This window comes from Camellia sinensis, chromosome 2 (assembly GCF_055761805.1).
Source record: "Camellia sinensis isolate YWXY chromosome 2, ASM5576180v1, whole genome shotgun sequence".
Taxonomy (NCBI): Eukaryota; Viridiplantae; Streptophyta; class Magnoliopsida; order Ericales; family Theaceae; genus Camellia; species Camellia sinensis.
The window spans coordinates 149,049,247-149,066,868 of record NC_138962.1 but is presented as its reverse complement, the minus strand read 5'-3'; the positions used below and the strand labels follow the sequence as shown (position 1 = coordinate 149,066,868).

The 17,622-nt window shown below is 34.6% G+C and overlaps 1 pseudogene across 1 annotated transcript; it reads left to right on the top strand.

Annotated features, from left to right (window-relative positions):
• Nucleotides 1-14,941: 14,941 nt before the first annotated feature.
• On the top strand, nucleotides 14,942-17,333 carry LOC114292504 (protein SENSITIVITY TO RED LIGHT REDUCED 1 pseudogene; annotated as a pseudogene). The gene is made up of 2 exons (XR_014361795.1): nucleotides 14,942-15,334; nucleotides 16,172-17,333. The product of XR_014361795.1 is annotated as a protein SENSITIVITY TO RED LIGHT REDUCED 1 pseudogene (transcript).
• The last annotated feature ends 289 nt before the right edge of the window (nucleotides 17,334-17,622 follow it).

Genomic DNA, 17,622 nt, shown 5'->3' with positions numbered 1-17,622 from the left:
AACCAAACGACACCAAGTTATTATATCAAGATACAAAGTAATAACAAATTAGTTTTTAATTTTTTTTTTTATATAACTTTTCTGGAATTTAGAGATTTTGTTTAATAAAAATTCTCACTTTTTCCCATTGCCTATAGATTGACTTTTAACCAGGCAAGTTCAGAACTTGTGTTGCAATTATTTGCACTCACTCATGTCCCATCTTTCCCCAAGCTTCAAGTCTCTGGCCATGCAAGGTGTCAACCATTACACCATTGCAGCTCCAATCCTATCACAATTACATAGGAAAGAATTCAGACAGAATTAGTTGCACAGTAACTCAAAACATTGATCAAGACAAAGATGGTTGACACATATCTTATAAACACCATATTATGTTATCTCAAACAAAATTTTAAGAGAAGTAAAATCAGATCTCTTGACTAATAATACCAATATACATATCATTCTAATTTCCACCCCCATTAAACAAAGAATTTTTCTGCACATGCCGAAGGTCGTATACAATACACCCTACTTTGGATCTTATCAACCTTGATAAAATGTCATTTTAAACAGTTTCTCTCTCTCTCTCTCTCTCTCTCATGAATTATAATGCCACAAGCTGACTGAATTCAGGAACCCCATACAAATGACGACTAACTATAATCATCATCATCCTACATTAGAATTCTCTAAATACTCTACACCACCCCAGTAGTTCCTTCCACCAGTAGCCAAGCCTTTGCACTGGGACACCGCTATGATTCACCCGTGCAAAACTAAAGAAAATTCGGGAAAAAAATTACTGAACTGGTAACCTCCAAAAATGTATGGAAGAGAAGATATTCCAGTTGTCCATAGCAAATTTGGAGTTAACATGAAAATTGTTTCCACAACAAATTAGCTGTGTATGAGTCTATCATCTCATCTTGCATTTAATTTGGATTTAAAATATACCTAATGTATTACAATAAATTATAATAGGAGGGACCCATTTTTTTGGGTCTATTTTCAATGGATAACAATGTTAATTTTTTTAAATGGATCTTTTAATTTTTTAATGGGTTAATTTATTTTAAGTTAATTTGAGCCTTCTTTGAATTTTTTTTTTTAACTTAAAACATACCTAATATAATATACTAAACCATAATAGAAGGGGACCTATTTTTTGAATCCATTTTGAGGGGTCCTAGGCCATAGCCTTAGTGACCCATGCCCAGGGAAGGTGTAACGCCCTCAAAATAACAACATTAAACCCATCAATAAAGATATGCATTTATATGTAAAAGTTCCACATTCTTCCATTTATCAGAGTTTCATTACAAAAGTATTACATGTTAACAACAAAAGCAAATGCCCTATGGGCTTACAGCTTTCCAAGTTAACACTTGGTTACAACAAAAGAGTACTAACTCATTTACACGTTAAGCCCTTGGCTTGAATTTACATGTAATACATCAAAAGTAAAACGACAAAAGTATGTCCGCCTCTAGCCTCCCAAGCTATGTCCTTGGAGGTGGCATGCTACCTGTACCTGAAAATGATATTCCCATATAGGGTGAGCCACAGCCCAGTAGAAATACACTAAACCAACCATGAACAATGACTAAAAGATTATCAATTGATAGATGGCCAACATTGATACATTCAGATAAATCACATATTTATGTCATACGACTTATGAGTCCAAGTTACCTTTCATTTTCCCTTTTTCAACAGATAAGCATGTTAGCTCTATCATCATTTCAACAGATATGTATAAAAACTATATCCCACATTCACAGATAAGCATATAAGCTATATCCACATTCCCAACAGATATGTATAACAACAATATCCCACATTCACAGATAAGCATATAAGCTGTATCCACACTTCACAAAGATAAGCATATGAGCTCTATCTTCACTTCTCTAGACAAGCATATGAGCTGTATCTACGGAGTTCATCCCCTATCTTCTCCCAACACTATCCGGTTTAGAGGTACATCCCCTATCTTCTCCTAAACCGCGGAGTACATCCCCCATCTCCTCCTCTACACATAACGTATACAAACACATTGGTTCTATATACGATCACTCAATACATACAGTTAATGTATTCTATCAACAGTCAAATTCCATGACACATTCCATTGATTAGTTTCCGTTTGCCTAATCATCATGCATTGTCTACAACAATCACGACTATCCTCCACCGATAGCCCAAAGCAATTATTTCTAAACAGAAAATAAATGCACAAATGGATATTCAATCAACATTTCATTTCCTCATTTCTCACAATTAATTATCCCAATTAATCAAACAATGTAATTAGGTCATTTTCCATAATTAACATTTCAACCCTTAGGTCCCATTTTCATCAATGATTCAACATTTATTCCATTTCTCTATGCCAAACATGCATCTAGGTTTATTATGAATAAAACCCCAACTTTTGTAAAATAACACAAAAGCCCCAAACTTTCACCAAATTACTAAACCAACCCCAACATCTCAAAATACTAAAATTTAAAGACAAAATCCATAGAGAGGAGTAGGATATCCCTACCTCGAAGTTTGAGCCAAAAAGGAGATGAAGACTCGAAGATCAACGTGCTCCAAATCCAAACTTTTTCAGATTAAGTCAAAGCTCTTAACGCCCTCTATCTTTTTAACAAAGGCCCTAGGCTAGATTCACACTCTAGGGAGATCAAATCTTAGAGAGAGAGTAAGTGTAGAGAGAGAGTGTCTCGGATCTAGGGTTTGAAAGAAAAGGAAGTGAAAAACTGATGTTCAAAAACGCTACTGTCCGCTGATATAAAACACGCTCGCTCGAGCGAAGCCTTTCTCGCTCGAGCGACCAGACACAGAAAACTCTCGCTCGAGCCAAGAAGTTCTCGCTCGAGCCAAAAACTCAGAAGTGCGCTCGAGCGAAAGAATGCTCGCTCGAGCTAACAACTCAAACCCTCAGGTCTGCAACCAGAAGTACGCTCGAGTGACAGACTTCTCGCTCGAGCGAAGAACAAACCAGACTGCTCGAGCGAAGAAAGCTCGCTCGAGCCAAGAAATGCAGTTCTCAGGTCCAGAACCAGATGCAATCGCTCACTCGAGCGAAGCCACTCTGGCTCGATCCACCAGGCACGAACTCAACTCTCGCTTGAGCGACCAACTCCTCGCTCGAGCGAAGGTCCAAAAATCTGGGCAGCAGCACTAGGCTCCCAAACACAACCAACCTATAACAAACCTGCCCAACACATCCTATAACTCAAATACGAAGTAAAAAGGATGCAAACAAGATAATAAACAACTACCAACATCCACGGACACATGTCCGGATCACTGTATAACAAGGGTAAACCCGGGATCGCTATAGAAGGCCATCGCCGGCACTGGATATAAATTCACAAAATGTTATATGCTGTATATATTATACTATTTATACTAATTAGTGGTAGTGGTGGTGGCGTTAATACGGGTGGAGTGTAGTTTGATTGGTAAAAGTTGATACCCAAAACATTTTTTACTTTTAAAAAAATTAAATTAGTTTCGTAATTATAATGATATAATTTTATCATATTTATTTTATAAAAAATATATAATTTTTTTTAAAAATTGTATTTATCTTGTATATTTTAAAATAAACATAATAAATTTGTTTAACTTTTTACAAAAATCTATATATAAAAAGAAATGATATGATCTAAATAAATGTATTTATTTTAATCATTCCCAAACAATCCTTAAATAATAATAATTAAAAAAAAACTACGAAATAAATAATAAAAAAAACTCCCCTAAGAGGGATCAGTGGGATTAAAACCGTTGGATCACGGCGGACTCGAGGCGCCAGTTAAAGTAGTCGAGTCGAGTGCGCTCGAAGCTCCAAAAACCTGCATCCTTTACCCAACCTAACTCCCTACTCTTTCGTTCCAGATCCAATCAACAGATAGATTTAACACTCAGATTCAACAGTGTTTGTACATATATAATTATGTTGTATCTTTGTAATCTATAGCTTGCCGATCATCGATCAGTTTCAAGATATGGATCTATAGATTCGGCCTCAAATTCTAAGTTTCGGGTAATTCTCAAGAACTCATCTCTTTTTTTACTTCAGAACAGTCCCGATAATCGATTCAACTCCAAAAAAAATTCAACATCTACGGATCTGAGTGAAGAAGCTCTGCAATTATGCTAATTTTATACAACTTATTGAAATCATAGCTAGTGTTCACATAAAAAACATTTCAATAACAGAGGAGAGAAATCGAACCTTGCGAGTGGTGATGATGAGTAGCGGCGAAAGTTGAAATCGACTACCCAAAAGCAACAACCAAAACATTGCAAAATCAGAGGAGAGAAAAATACAACAGAGAGAGGGTGAGGATGACCGAAATTACCTTGTGAAAGGAACAATCGAGGGTGGGAAAGAGGGAATCTTGCGACTGGTGATGATGAGCAGCGGCGAATCGATTTCAACAAAGACAACAACGATGAACAACAGAGCCAGATGCAGAATCCAGCAACAAAAACATTTCAATAAAACAAAATACAATAGAGAGAGGGAGGAGGGCCGAAATTACCTTGCGAAGCGAATAACCGAGGGTGGGAGAGAGGGAGGAGGACAGGAATAAAGGTGGTCGGTGGTGGCGATGGCGGTGGTTGAGAGAGAGGGAGAGAGAGAAATAAAGATGGAATGGGGAGACAATTGGTTTTGGTGGTTTTGTTCAAGAAGAGGGAGAGAGAGATAAAGAGGGAATAGGGAGGAGACGTGAGAATAGGGAGGGAGAGAGAGATAAAGAGGGAATGGCAGGAGACGTGTGTGGGTGGGAGAGAGAGAAGAAAGTGTTTGGGCGGGAAAACAATTAATCTCAACCTTTAGATATTGATTAGAATTAATCTAGACCATTCAAACGAGTTGTATCTCTGATACATTTTGACATATTTTCAAAAGCTGTTCTATCTTATTATATAGATATATTTCAAAATTTTGACTAAAAATTCTTATTTCAAGAGTCTCCTCTCATAAGGAAGAGTCTCATTGAAAATTTGAGAAGATTATGAAAGTTTATTCCTATTTATAGGAAAAGATTTTTCAAAGAGAACCTACAAAATTCTATGTGGGATTCAATCAAATTATTTGAAACATATTGATTGGAGGGAGGGTTGAAAATTTCATTTCCCTTTAAAATTAAATCTAACATTTAATCAATTTGTTTGGAGAGAATGTTTAAAAATTTTAATTTTTTTAAAAATAAGTGACTTTTTTTTTTATTTTATCAATTATGACTTTATTAAATATTATTAATAAATACTATGCAATAATTTTTATTTTTATTTGATTATTTATATATATTTTTATTTATTTATAATTTATAGTTATATTTTATAATTATATAATATTAATTATGACGTCACGGTTCGACCTCTTTGTCCCGACGGTTGAATCGGTGACCCGTCCACCCGGTCCCTTTTTCGGTTCACTCACCGGTCAGGTTTTGAAAACATTGCTACCAACCACTATAGCTTCAATTTGTGTATATGCATCACTGTATTTTTTGTTTTTCAAAACATCTTTGATCTCCCCAAGCATATTATCCATCCTCTCATATATTTCACCCATAAGTGGACTATCTTTATCACAAAACCTTATTAATTTATAAATTGGTTTTGTGATCGCCACTATGTTGTACACCTCATCCCGAAAATAATCACTCCCAATATATCCAGTAATCAGAGCACCCACATCTCTTATGTGTTCATCACCACTTTTCATCAATTCCTTCCAAGAATTGAAAACAACTGTTGTTGCCAAGGCCTCTCTTAGATCAACAAGTCTTTTCAACATTATAAAATGTGAAGCAAATATTGTTTTAGCTACTTTCAAAAGTTCTAGCTTTGAGTGTGATTTAAAAATTGTCAATGCATATGAATGATTTATGAAATACTTGACAATTTTTCCCCCTTATGATATGTATCTGTGAACCAATCAAAAGTTTGGGCCAAATCTTTGAAAATCAAATTCAATGTGTGAACTACACAAGGAGACCAAAAAATATGAGGATGTACCTCTTCCACTTCTTTCCCAGCTAACTTGCAATTTGTGGCATTGTCAGTAACAACTTGGATGACGTTAGAAGGACCCACATTGTCAATTGTTTCCAGTAGCAATTCAACAATATTGATTCTTGATTTCTCAACTCCAGAATAGTTTTTAGCATATAAGAACATGGCACCACGACTATTTACTGCTAAAATATTTATCAGTGGATTCTTCCTCACATTTGACCACCCATCAGAAACAATTGGCACTCCATCAGTGTACCACGTGTCTTTTACAGGAATCAATTCTTTCTTAACACTTGTTTTTACTTAATCTAGCTAAGTAGTTCTTGCCTTTTCAATTTGTAGCCCTTTGGTGCGTTATTGATGGCTGTCACCATTCGACAAAAGTGAGGATTCCTAAGAACATTAAAAGGAATTCCATTTGTACATAATGCTCTTACAATCAATGTTTTGAAAAGCGCGCTTAGGCGCACGCCTAAGCTCAAGGCGAGGCAAGGCGCAGCTTTGTGCCTCAGGCATGGGGAGGCGAGGCGACATAGGGGAAACGCTGCCTAGGCGATGAGGCGAGCGCCATATTATGAAGCGCAAAGCGAGCGCCTTGTGCACCTCAGCTTTCTGTGTGGATACGCACATGGGATGAAATCACATTTACAGTATAAAATTTTCAAAACGTGAGTCAAAAGAGCAAAAACATTAAATAAAAAAAAAATCCTAGTGGAGAAGAAGAAGATGACGCGACGAGTACACACCACGCCACGTAGGTTCTGCTCTCTTCTCCTCTTATTCTCTTCTCTACTTCTCTTCTCTCTCTGCTTTTTCTATTTTCTTCTCTTCTTTCATCGTCTTCTCTCTCACTTTTGTCTCTCTCGCGATCGCTCTCTCTCGCCTTCTCCCTAGCGATCGCGATTGCGATCTCTCTCTCTCTCTCTCGTTATCTTCCGGATTCTTATATATATATATATATAATATTATATAATACCTATTATATACTATATTTTTTTTGATCAGCACCTATTATATAATATATAATATATATTATACTTACAAATATTGGATAATATATAAAATATAATTGATTCATATATATATATATAATATTATACAATATCTATTATATAATATAATATACTTATAGATAATATGTAAAATATAATATATACTTATACATAGTAATAAAAAAAAAATACACATGTATGCAAAATAAACTAAAAAAATTAATTGAAACACATTATTTAAAAAATATAATAAATAAATAAAATAATATATATATATATATATATATATATATTAAAAAAATTAATTGTTGTTTTTCTTCTCTTCTTATTCAAAAAATTAATAATATACATATTAAATATTTACTAATGTTGAAAATTGTGCTATATTAATATTTTGCTTAACTTCTATAACTTGCGCTTCGCTTTGGCGAGGCGCGCGCCTCGCCTCGCTCCTCGACGCTTAGGCTCCAGGTAACCTTGGCGTCTCGATGCGCCTAGAGCTTTTTAAAACACTGCTTACAATAATGGCATCCAATGCATGTCTATCCATCAAGGCGAATGAATCTTCTGGTGGAGCTTTGCTTCTTGGCACATGGCGATGAGTAAGTTTTGAATTTTTAAGAGAAGAAGAAACACCACCTTTTTTCTTGACGTTTTCAACCTTTTTATGTATCCTTTCCAATTATGTGCGATTTTTCAACAAGTAGGGCACCTTTTACTTCAGCTTTTTTTTCTAGTAGAAGCACCAAAAAAGTTTGTATGAATACGAGTATACGTACTCACAAAACTAGCATTACAATCAGTGGCGGAGGGAGTAAGGAACCAGGGGGGTCACGTGCTCCCCTGATTTTGGGATTTTTTTTTTTTACAAATATAAAGAAGATATTTTAAATAAAAAAATTACAAAAACATTATAAGAGTGAAATGTCAATGATATTTTAAAATTATGAGAACAATAATGGTTTTTTAAGTAAAAATGAAGAGACTACTATAAATCATATTATCTATGAAAATTTTATGAAAAATTTGGAATGTAACGGTGATGTCATTATTATTGATATGTAAGTATAAGTAATCTCACTATAAATATATGAAATTTATTAAATTGTTAGTTACATTTGACATGTGAGATTCACTCTCTATGTGTTTATTTACTATTAATTGGTGATATCACATACTAATGATGACATGATATTACCATTATATTGAATTTTTAATTAAATTTTGTATAAAAAATAATTTATCGTTGTATAATTTATTTTAAAACTTATATGCATATTTTTTTAAATTGCCCATGATACGCTAGTTATAAATAACATTATTTTTCTGATGTTTCTCGAAATCAATTGTAAAAACTTGCGTGAAATATTTTTGTAAATTTTTTTAATATTGTAATTAATAAGCGCTCCCTCTAATTTAATTTTCTAGTTCCGCCACTGATTACAATACTTACACTCCCAATGTTTGGCACCCCCGACATTTTTTCTGCTAGCAACACCTTTCATAATAACTTCATCCAACAAAGGATTAGACTTCATATCAACCTGATTCTCTCTTGACTCTGTGAAATTTCTTGCTTGAGCACCAATATTACCACCATCTTTGTCATCTTGAGTTACATCAATTTCTTCAACTTTCTCAACATCACTGGTTGGAATATCTTCATACATCATTATGTCCTCCTCGTCTCCTAAATTTTTAGGAGCATCATCCACATGCTTTTTTTTCCCAAAAACAATGGTTCTATGAAGCACGGATACGGATACGGACACGGACACGGACACGGACACGGGACACGATAATTTTCAAAAAATGGAGACACGAAAACGGCAGGAGACACGGCGAATTTTTTTATTTTTTTATAAATATTTTTATGTGTTATGTAAATTCATATTATATTCATCCTAAATTAAAATTAACAAATGCTAACATAGTAACATTAATTCAATAAATATAAGAGAGAAAAAATTTGAACTAGACATTTTTCTAATCTAGTCACATATCTCCTCCATTATAAGATAGCACTTTATTTCTATCATCTTATAATCTATATATATATATATATATACTATATATTAAGAAAAAAGGGTTTTTAACCCCAAGGCCTAGGAGTTTCAATATCCCAATCTGAATTTTCTAAATTTTTTATTAAAAAAAAAAAACTCAGCATTTATTGATTTGATTAAAACCCCTTTATTAGCATTTATTAACTTTTTTCAATCTACATGTCTTTTCACATGCTGCATTTATTAATTTGGTCAAAATCTCCTAATTAACATTTAAAATCCTCGCATTTATTAATTTGGTCAAAATCCCTGATCAGCATTTAAAATCCCCTCATACAAATAATTATAGATACAATCTGTGTATAGTTACTGCAGTACCCTTTTCAACTTCATTGTTAAATTATTTTTATAAAAAATCTTAAAAAACATAATTTATATATTAAAAAAAATCTAAAACAAATATAAATATGTATAATTATCCCGTGCATAGCACATAAAAGAAGTACAGGATTAGGGAAATACAAAAGAAAACATTTCTGACTTCTGTGTTATGGTAGTAGTTCCATTCGGTAGGTTCTTTTTTGTTTTTAGGTTAATGGATGTAATTTGGGAAATATATATATATATATATATATATATATATATATATATATATATATATATATATATATATATATATATGTATTCAGTGCTCTTTGAACACCGCGTTTCAATCATCTTTTTTTTGCTTTGTCTTTCAAAATCCATTAGATTCTTATTGTGTTGCTCTGCTTTGTCCTAATTGTTGTTTTTTTAAGTTTTGGTTTCAATCTTTGGTATTATGTGTGGGAACATATTCTTTGAATAATCTGAACATAACATATCTCCTCTCTCTCTCTCTCTCACACACACACACACACACACACAGTGTGTCTGGAAACTTAATCTTTGTAGATGTAATGGGTTTGATTACATAATTTGTGTCTGTGGGTTGAATTTATGTGGATTGTGGATTGGAATATGACTGATTGATTATATAATCATGCTTCTTAGAAAGTAGATGAAAAAGAAAAAAAGAAGCAAAAAATAAAAAAAATTAATCCAATCTTGGGAGCTCTTGATAATTTTTTTTAAGTATGTAAGAAGGCCCCATCTTAATAAGTCGGCCCCATACAACTCAATTTTGTTCAATTTTTTATTGTTAGATAATATCATTTGCTTTAGAGATTGCATCTTGCAAGTTGTTTCCATGGTCAAAATTTCTAGGTTGGAATTTTCTTCAAGTTTCAACAGAACTGCGATGTTTGGATTTTAGGATCTAAAAGGATTTTTCCAAACTTTATCATCACGGAACAATGTTCCAGAGCCAGTACGTATTTGAGTTTTGTAATCAAACCTGTCACTTTATTGGACCACTTTAAATAGCTACAAACTTGGGCTGCCATCATTATCATATCTTATGGTAAAGCCCCCCAGTCCCTTTTTTGAACCCTATCTAGGATATGCTTGTACTAAAAAAAGCAGTAGATTTCTCACTGAGCTTAGTTTTTTGTGATGAGTATGCAGTAGAAAGCTCAAACTAAGTATTACTATGTATTATTTTGTGAAAGATTGGATTGGATGGATTAATTAAGGAATGTAAACATTTGAGTGATATGATTTAAGGGTGAGCTGCATGTTGAGTTATTTATTTGTTTATTTACAATGATAGGTGGTGTTTTTCCCTAGTGTTAAACCAACTATTAACACCTTATTATATGCATAACCTCCATATAGTGGCTATAAAACTTCTTGTAAAGTGTGGCCTTGTTCCCTTAATCCTTTAAATGAGTTCATTGAAGAAGCCCTTGTATCCTGATTTCTTCGAGTATGGTTTCCCTTTTTTTTTCTTTTTCTTTGGTATGGTTTTCACTTTTCCATTAAATAGAAGAAAGTAACTGAAGGTTTTGGCATCTAGCATAAGTTTCATAGATTTCTAATTTGTAGGTTGGCCAAGAATGCTAGTTACTAGTAGTATAAGCTCATTTAAACCACAATGTGACTTATTGCTAGGTACCTTTACTTCATGGGATGGGTTGGGATACATCATACATCACATCTTAGTTATGATTTGCATTGTAGAGTTTAGCCTGCATGAGCCTCATGTAGGGGTGTTTGTGGGGTGGTTTGGCTTGGGTTCACCCTTAATCCTCAGCGAACCGACACATTCAGATTGGAAAATCACTGAACCGCCATCAACTGACTTCCTCTTTGAAATCGACCGAGTCAACGGACTCCGTTTGGCTGTCGGATTAGTTGAATTCGAAAATCTGTTAGAAAAAGAGAATGGGGAAAAAAATATGAGAAAAATAGAATTCAAACTTCACAATAAACAGATCTTAGACTCACGTATTGGTCTATGTGAGAGAGAGTGGAGAAAAGAAAATAGGACAAAGGGAGAGAGAGAGGAGACTCACCATGTCACTGATCGCCACAACTTCCTCCATCACTCATTGCTGTCATCGCTCATCACCGAGTGTATGGGAAATTGATACAACATGCTGTAAGTGTCAGATGATCTACCACAGCCATCCCCATTAATTGAACAACACCACCATTAATTTTCCGGGGAAAAAAAGAATGACAATCAGGGGATTGAAGAGGGAGATTGAATTTTTGGGAGGAGATTGAAGGGTTTTTTCGGTGGGGGAATTGAATAGCCAGCCTATGGGAGAAATATAATCAATGTAATGGAAGGAAGAGAGACTCGAAGGAAGAGAGAGATATTGATTAATGGAAGAGAGATATAAATGCAAATAAGGATATTTTTTTCAAACGGAAGAGTAGAGATGGGTAGAAGAGGAAATTTATGGAGAGAGTAAGATAGTAGATGCAACAGTGAAGAGAGGTCAAAATAGGAGGGTGAGTCAGAGTAATTAATTTATAGGAGAAAGTGTAATTAATGTTGAATGAGAGTGTGTAGGAATTATTGTAGGAATCAATGACTGCACAGAGAAAGAGAGTAGTAGCACTTTCGACGGGAAAGTTGGTGAAGCACCCTAGAATAGTGATGAATATAATATGAGAACATCAATTACACATGACACGTGGAGATATTTTTTAAATGTATAGGTTGGTGGTCGGGTTATGTGGGTTTCTTTTTGCCAAACCCATTATTCGACAAACTGCAAAAAATATCCATGTTAACCCGTAGTTGACCGAATATAGTTTCCAAACCGTCTGTTTGTGGTCTGTCTGGTTGGATTCATTGGGCAGGGTGGGTATTCGAACAACCCTAGCCTCATGAAGTATTTGTATGATTTACATTATAGATAGGGCTACTACTTTAATGTTAGCTTCTCATTTGGTCATTTTTTGTCTATAGATGGAGTTGTGATCAAATTCAAAGAATAAGAAAAAGGTTTTGTTTGGACTGCATTTCCATGACTTGCAGTGTAGTTGTAAAAATAGCATAGGGAATAAATTGAGGACAATAATCTATTGCACCTTCCAGATATAGCACCGTAAAAAAAAAAAAAAAAAAAAAAAATCCAATAAGATTATTATGTCTAGAAATTAATATAGAGCCATATCATGTCCAGGATTCACATCCAGATCATAATCTTTGCAAAGACTTGTCAACAGTAATAATGTGAAAGATCATAGACTCGTCAAGGGACTAGTGGATTCATGGTTTTTGATTGCTTTGGACAAGTGGATTCCTACTGTACAACCACTTGCACAACATCACCGCTATCAACCACCATAGTAAGCCACCAACAAATGATATCAAGAGACCTACTATATGTTGAAGTCTTCACCACACCCCAACTAAGAGATCCACCGTTAGAGGGACATAGAGATAGAGAAAGTGAAGTAGAGAGAGGTTTCTAGAGAGTGAGGGTAGGTTGGTGGTGATGCTGAAAGTGAGGGTAGGGTAGGAAGAAAGGAAGTGTTTGGATACTGATGTAGTATTGAATTATAAAATATTTAATGGAGAAAGGGTAATTCTATATCATCCATTAGTTCCGTTTACTTTTTCGTTATTAAACTTAGGGGCTCACTATATTTTTTATTACTCACGATCAAGGGTGGTCAATGTAATTTGTCCTATAAAATTTGTTGTGGACAAAATTTTAAAATATTATGTTAGGGAATATGTGCAAGATGTTTATTTTATTATTTTATTCTTAGTTTATTTCAACATCAACAAAAAATAATCGTTTCTAATGATTTTTTCATTCGAGTTATGTAGTGATATATATATTTTAAAATTTGTCTTGCTGACTTTTTGAAATATTTCAATGGTGGACACCTTGAGACATTATTAATTATTAATTTATAAGAAATTTCGTGTCAGGCGGACCTATCAGAATTGCAAGATGTTTATTTTATTATTTTATTCTTCTTTTATTTCAACATCAACAAAAAATAAATAGTTTCTAATGATTTTTTCATTCGAGTTATGTAGTGATATATATATATATATATATATATACATATATATTTTAAAATTTGTCTTGCCAACTTTTTGAAATATTTCAATGGTGGACACCTTGAGAAATCATTAATTATTAATTTATAAGAAATGTTGTGTCAGGCGGACCTATCAGAATTGGAACAGATCAATTAGCATATCCACCTATGATCGGAGGCATAACCATAAAAAATATCATTAAAAAAGCGTGAGTTGTTATTAAAACATTATAAAGTTGATGATTCCCACCAAGAATTTGATTGCCTGGTCGTGCTGATTCCATAGGAAGGGTCTTTGTTTGGATTGTGTATCTAGGTTATTTTTATTATCAGTATTTTTTTTCTTCTTGTATGGACTATAAATGACCTCATGTTCCATAATGGTTGCTTGACATAGAAATGTGACTAAATAATCTGACTCCATTTACGAGTTTATTCAAGTCTCCTTTTAGGCTAATATTGTCGAGGAAGTGACTAATTATTGCATATGAGGCTGAAGTGATCATTTTTACTAGTAAACTCGGTCAAAAGTTACAATCAGATATCAAGAGTAGGAGAGTTCCTTGACTAATTTTGCAAGTGAAGGAGTTTCCTTGCCTGATTCACAAACCTTATGGAAAGTCCCTACAATTTTCACTTGAATTACACTTAAATCAAAACTTCATCACTCTTTCAGGTATAATAACTTCGTCAATTTATTCACTGTTGAATTTTTGTTTAGGGCAAGATGCTGAACAGATGGGAATGCAATATTCTACTTTGTACTGTAATTTCTCTGAAAGTAGAGGAAGTTGTTTATGTAGATGCATGATAAATATAGAAAGAGCGCACTTGTTCTGTAATATAGAAAGGGCTTTGCATTTCCCTCTTTGTTGTGGGGTTGTCACCGATTGACCGGCCATATGGATAGGGAAGTCATCCAATTAGTGGTTTTAGCATATCTTATGCAATCAATTGATTCTATCATGTCTATTCTTCACTAGCGCATAGGCTCTGGCTTCTTCCTCTAGCCGAGCCACTACAAGCATATGTGTGATTCGTGGCAGTTTTTTTTAAAATTTTTTATGGAGTGCATCATTTGTGTTCGACTCAGGTAGCTAAGAAGGACTTTTTCCTTTCTCTTTGCACGATATACCAATTTCTGAAGATGATTGTTTTTTATGGGCTTGGGCTGTTTTCTCGGTGGCATGCCTTGCTGTTTCTAATATAGTGGTCATGATCGATTCGATAGAAAAGAAGGAATAGTTTGTATTTTTCGTTGGGATTTCTTGGAAAAACTAGTCGTGTCTTATTCTGATTTATTATAAATGATATTCAATCTGCCAAAATAAAAGTTAAAAGAGGGTATGTATGCTCATTGTGTTCTTTATATGGAAATCTGAAGCTAGGGGGCATTCCCTTGACTTGTACTGGTGAGAATTTTACTCCATAAGAAATTGAAGAAAAAACTGCTAAACTGAAGAATCCACTTTTTTCTAGAAAACTCGCATTGGTTTTAGGGTTAATTAGGCTTGAACTGATGACTTCCACCATGTCAAGATGACGCTCTATCGCTGAGTTGTATCCTTTCTCGTTGTCTAAAAACTAGATTTGTCTCGTCTTTATCTCTCTCCCATTCCGTTAGCATTTCTATCTTGTTATCAAATCCTTCAAACCTAGGGCATGCCACTAGGAAAGGTCTTTGCCTACTTTTATAAGGGAGTTTCCGTGGCTGATTTGTAGCGGGCCTGGCGTAGCGGTAAAGCTACCCCTTGGTGACCTGGTGGTCACTGGTTCGAGTCGTGGAAACAGCCTTTCCGTTTGTGGGGGTAAGGCTGCGTACATAACCCTTTCCCAGACTCCACTTAAGCGGGAGCTTTCGTGCACTAGGTACGCCCTTTCCTTGCCTGATTCGTAAACCTTTTGGGAAGTCCCTACAATTTTCTCTTGAATTACACTTAAATCAAAACTTCTTCACTTGTTTCATGTAATGTAACTCTTTCAATTTATTATCTATTGGATTTTTGTTTAGGGCAAGATGCTGGTATTTAGAACAGATTGGAATGCTATATCCTACTTGTATTATAATTTCTCTGAAAGTAGAGGAAATTGTTTCTATAGATGCATGCTAAATGTCCTTACCTAATGAATGATTATCATAATAAGTCCTTTAAATATACTACTTTCATTTGTGACTGTATTTGATGAATTCCAACTGAATATATATGTAAATCCTGTCATTGGAACAACTGGCCTACTTAAACCAGTTAAAACTACATGAACACCGTATCATCAATTTCCTGTGTGTATGTTCCCCAGGAGAACAAAAAGGATAAAAGTGCAGGTGATGTTAAATGTCATGTTTTTGGACCTGTTTGATGCATTTCTTTATCAAGTGTTTCTTGTTCCTCTTAGGCTGTGATTGAATCAAGGATTTGAGGAGGGATTTGAGAAGGAGAAGGAAATAGGAAGAGAAAAAAATGAATGAACTAGAAGCTAAATTTTGTCACTTTTTCCTCCTTAAATCCTAGACCGAAACACAGCCTTAAAGTTTCGATGAAGAACAAATGTCTTTTGGGTCTGTTAATTAATAATTATAATTTTCTTTACACCAAGCTTCATAGGCTTTTTAATTCCCCTATGTTCCTACTGGCTGCTTTTTCCCCAAATCTGTGCTACTAATGCAGTTGATTGTTTATAACAAAATTGTGTACTTACAATTAACAGGTTCCAAATGCCAAGATTTCTATTTGGATCAGGATCATTGATTGCATGGACAAGGTCTCTGGTTGAAGTATATGTTGTAGACCCCTCTGAACCATGGCACTACATTTTTTTGAAACCACAAGGACTGTCTAGTTAGAAGTAGACTACTCTGCTTATTGCCATGGCTGCTTCAGCAAAAACTCTCACAGTCAAAAAGCCAAATCCAACTGGAGACTGGACAATTGTTTTGCCTCGTCGTGGTAAAAAAACAAAGAAGAAATCTCAAATCTCAGATCCTAGAACAAGAACAACCATGGGTTCCAATCGACCATGAGGTTGATTCTGACAGAGAATTGAAATTGATGCAGAAAATGCAAGTCTGCATGAGGAAAGTTGAGACCTCTCTCTTTTTCTCTACTTTTATGGATCAAACTCGGTCTCCTCAAATCTTGGATCATCTTTCAAGGCTTCTGGGCTCTGAACCAAAGATGAACATGGTGATATATGGTATTGGTAGCATTGAATCATATGACCCCCCCTCGATTTCAGCTTAGCCTTGCGATTTTGATGAAGAAAATGTTCAGTTGGATTGGAGATCTAGAGGTGTTTGATCCGATTCTTTCTGGTATAGAAACTTGGGTTTTAGAAAGTCTTGGTTGTTCTGTTCTATCAATCAATGAACAAGGTAGGCAACAAGCTTTGAAGCCGACATTATTTTTCATGCCACACTGTGAGGCAGAGTTGTATGACAATCTCCTGCAGGCAAATTGGAGATCGGACATGTTGAACCGTATAATATTGTTTGGGAACAGCTTTGAGACATATGAGCAATACGGGTCCGTGTTTAAGAACTCGAATGTTGTTAATTTGAGGAAGCATATCTTGGCTGTTAGGAGATTTACAAAAGAGTTTGGAATCAAGACGGCTTCGGATGATTATTTTCGAGCTTTTCATGATTTAAGTTGGCATTTTTTCAGCATTGAGCCAGAGATGGAGCTGAATATTGTTTGATTGATTGAGCTTGGTGACTAGTGTTTTGAATTATTGAAATTGTCTATTTTTTGCTTACAATAATCTTTTTAAGACCTGATCTATTTTTCTTTTCCATTGTTTTAGGAAACAAACTCATTGTTTTCAATGCTTGTGTTTTGTTTTTGGTTTTGAGTGAAAGTTTATACTCTAATATGTGTGTGTATATATATATATATATAGGGTACATTGGATTAAGCTCAGCAGATGCAAAATTAGAATTGGAGTGGGTGGATTGTATGAGTCTAGATCATCTGCCGTGGTTGTTTTGGACTTTTTTTTTTTTTTTTTTTTTTCATTTGCTAAGAATCCTAATTCTCAAAACAGAGGAGACGAATGAAGAGAGGCAGAGGCGAAGGCGAAACGAAGGAGGTTAAGGGCGGCGAGGTGACGTCGGTTGGCAAACCCTTGTGTTTGATTTCGTCTTGGGTTTGATTTCTCAC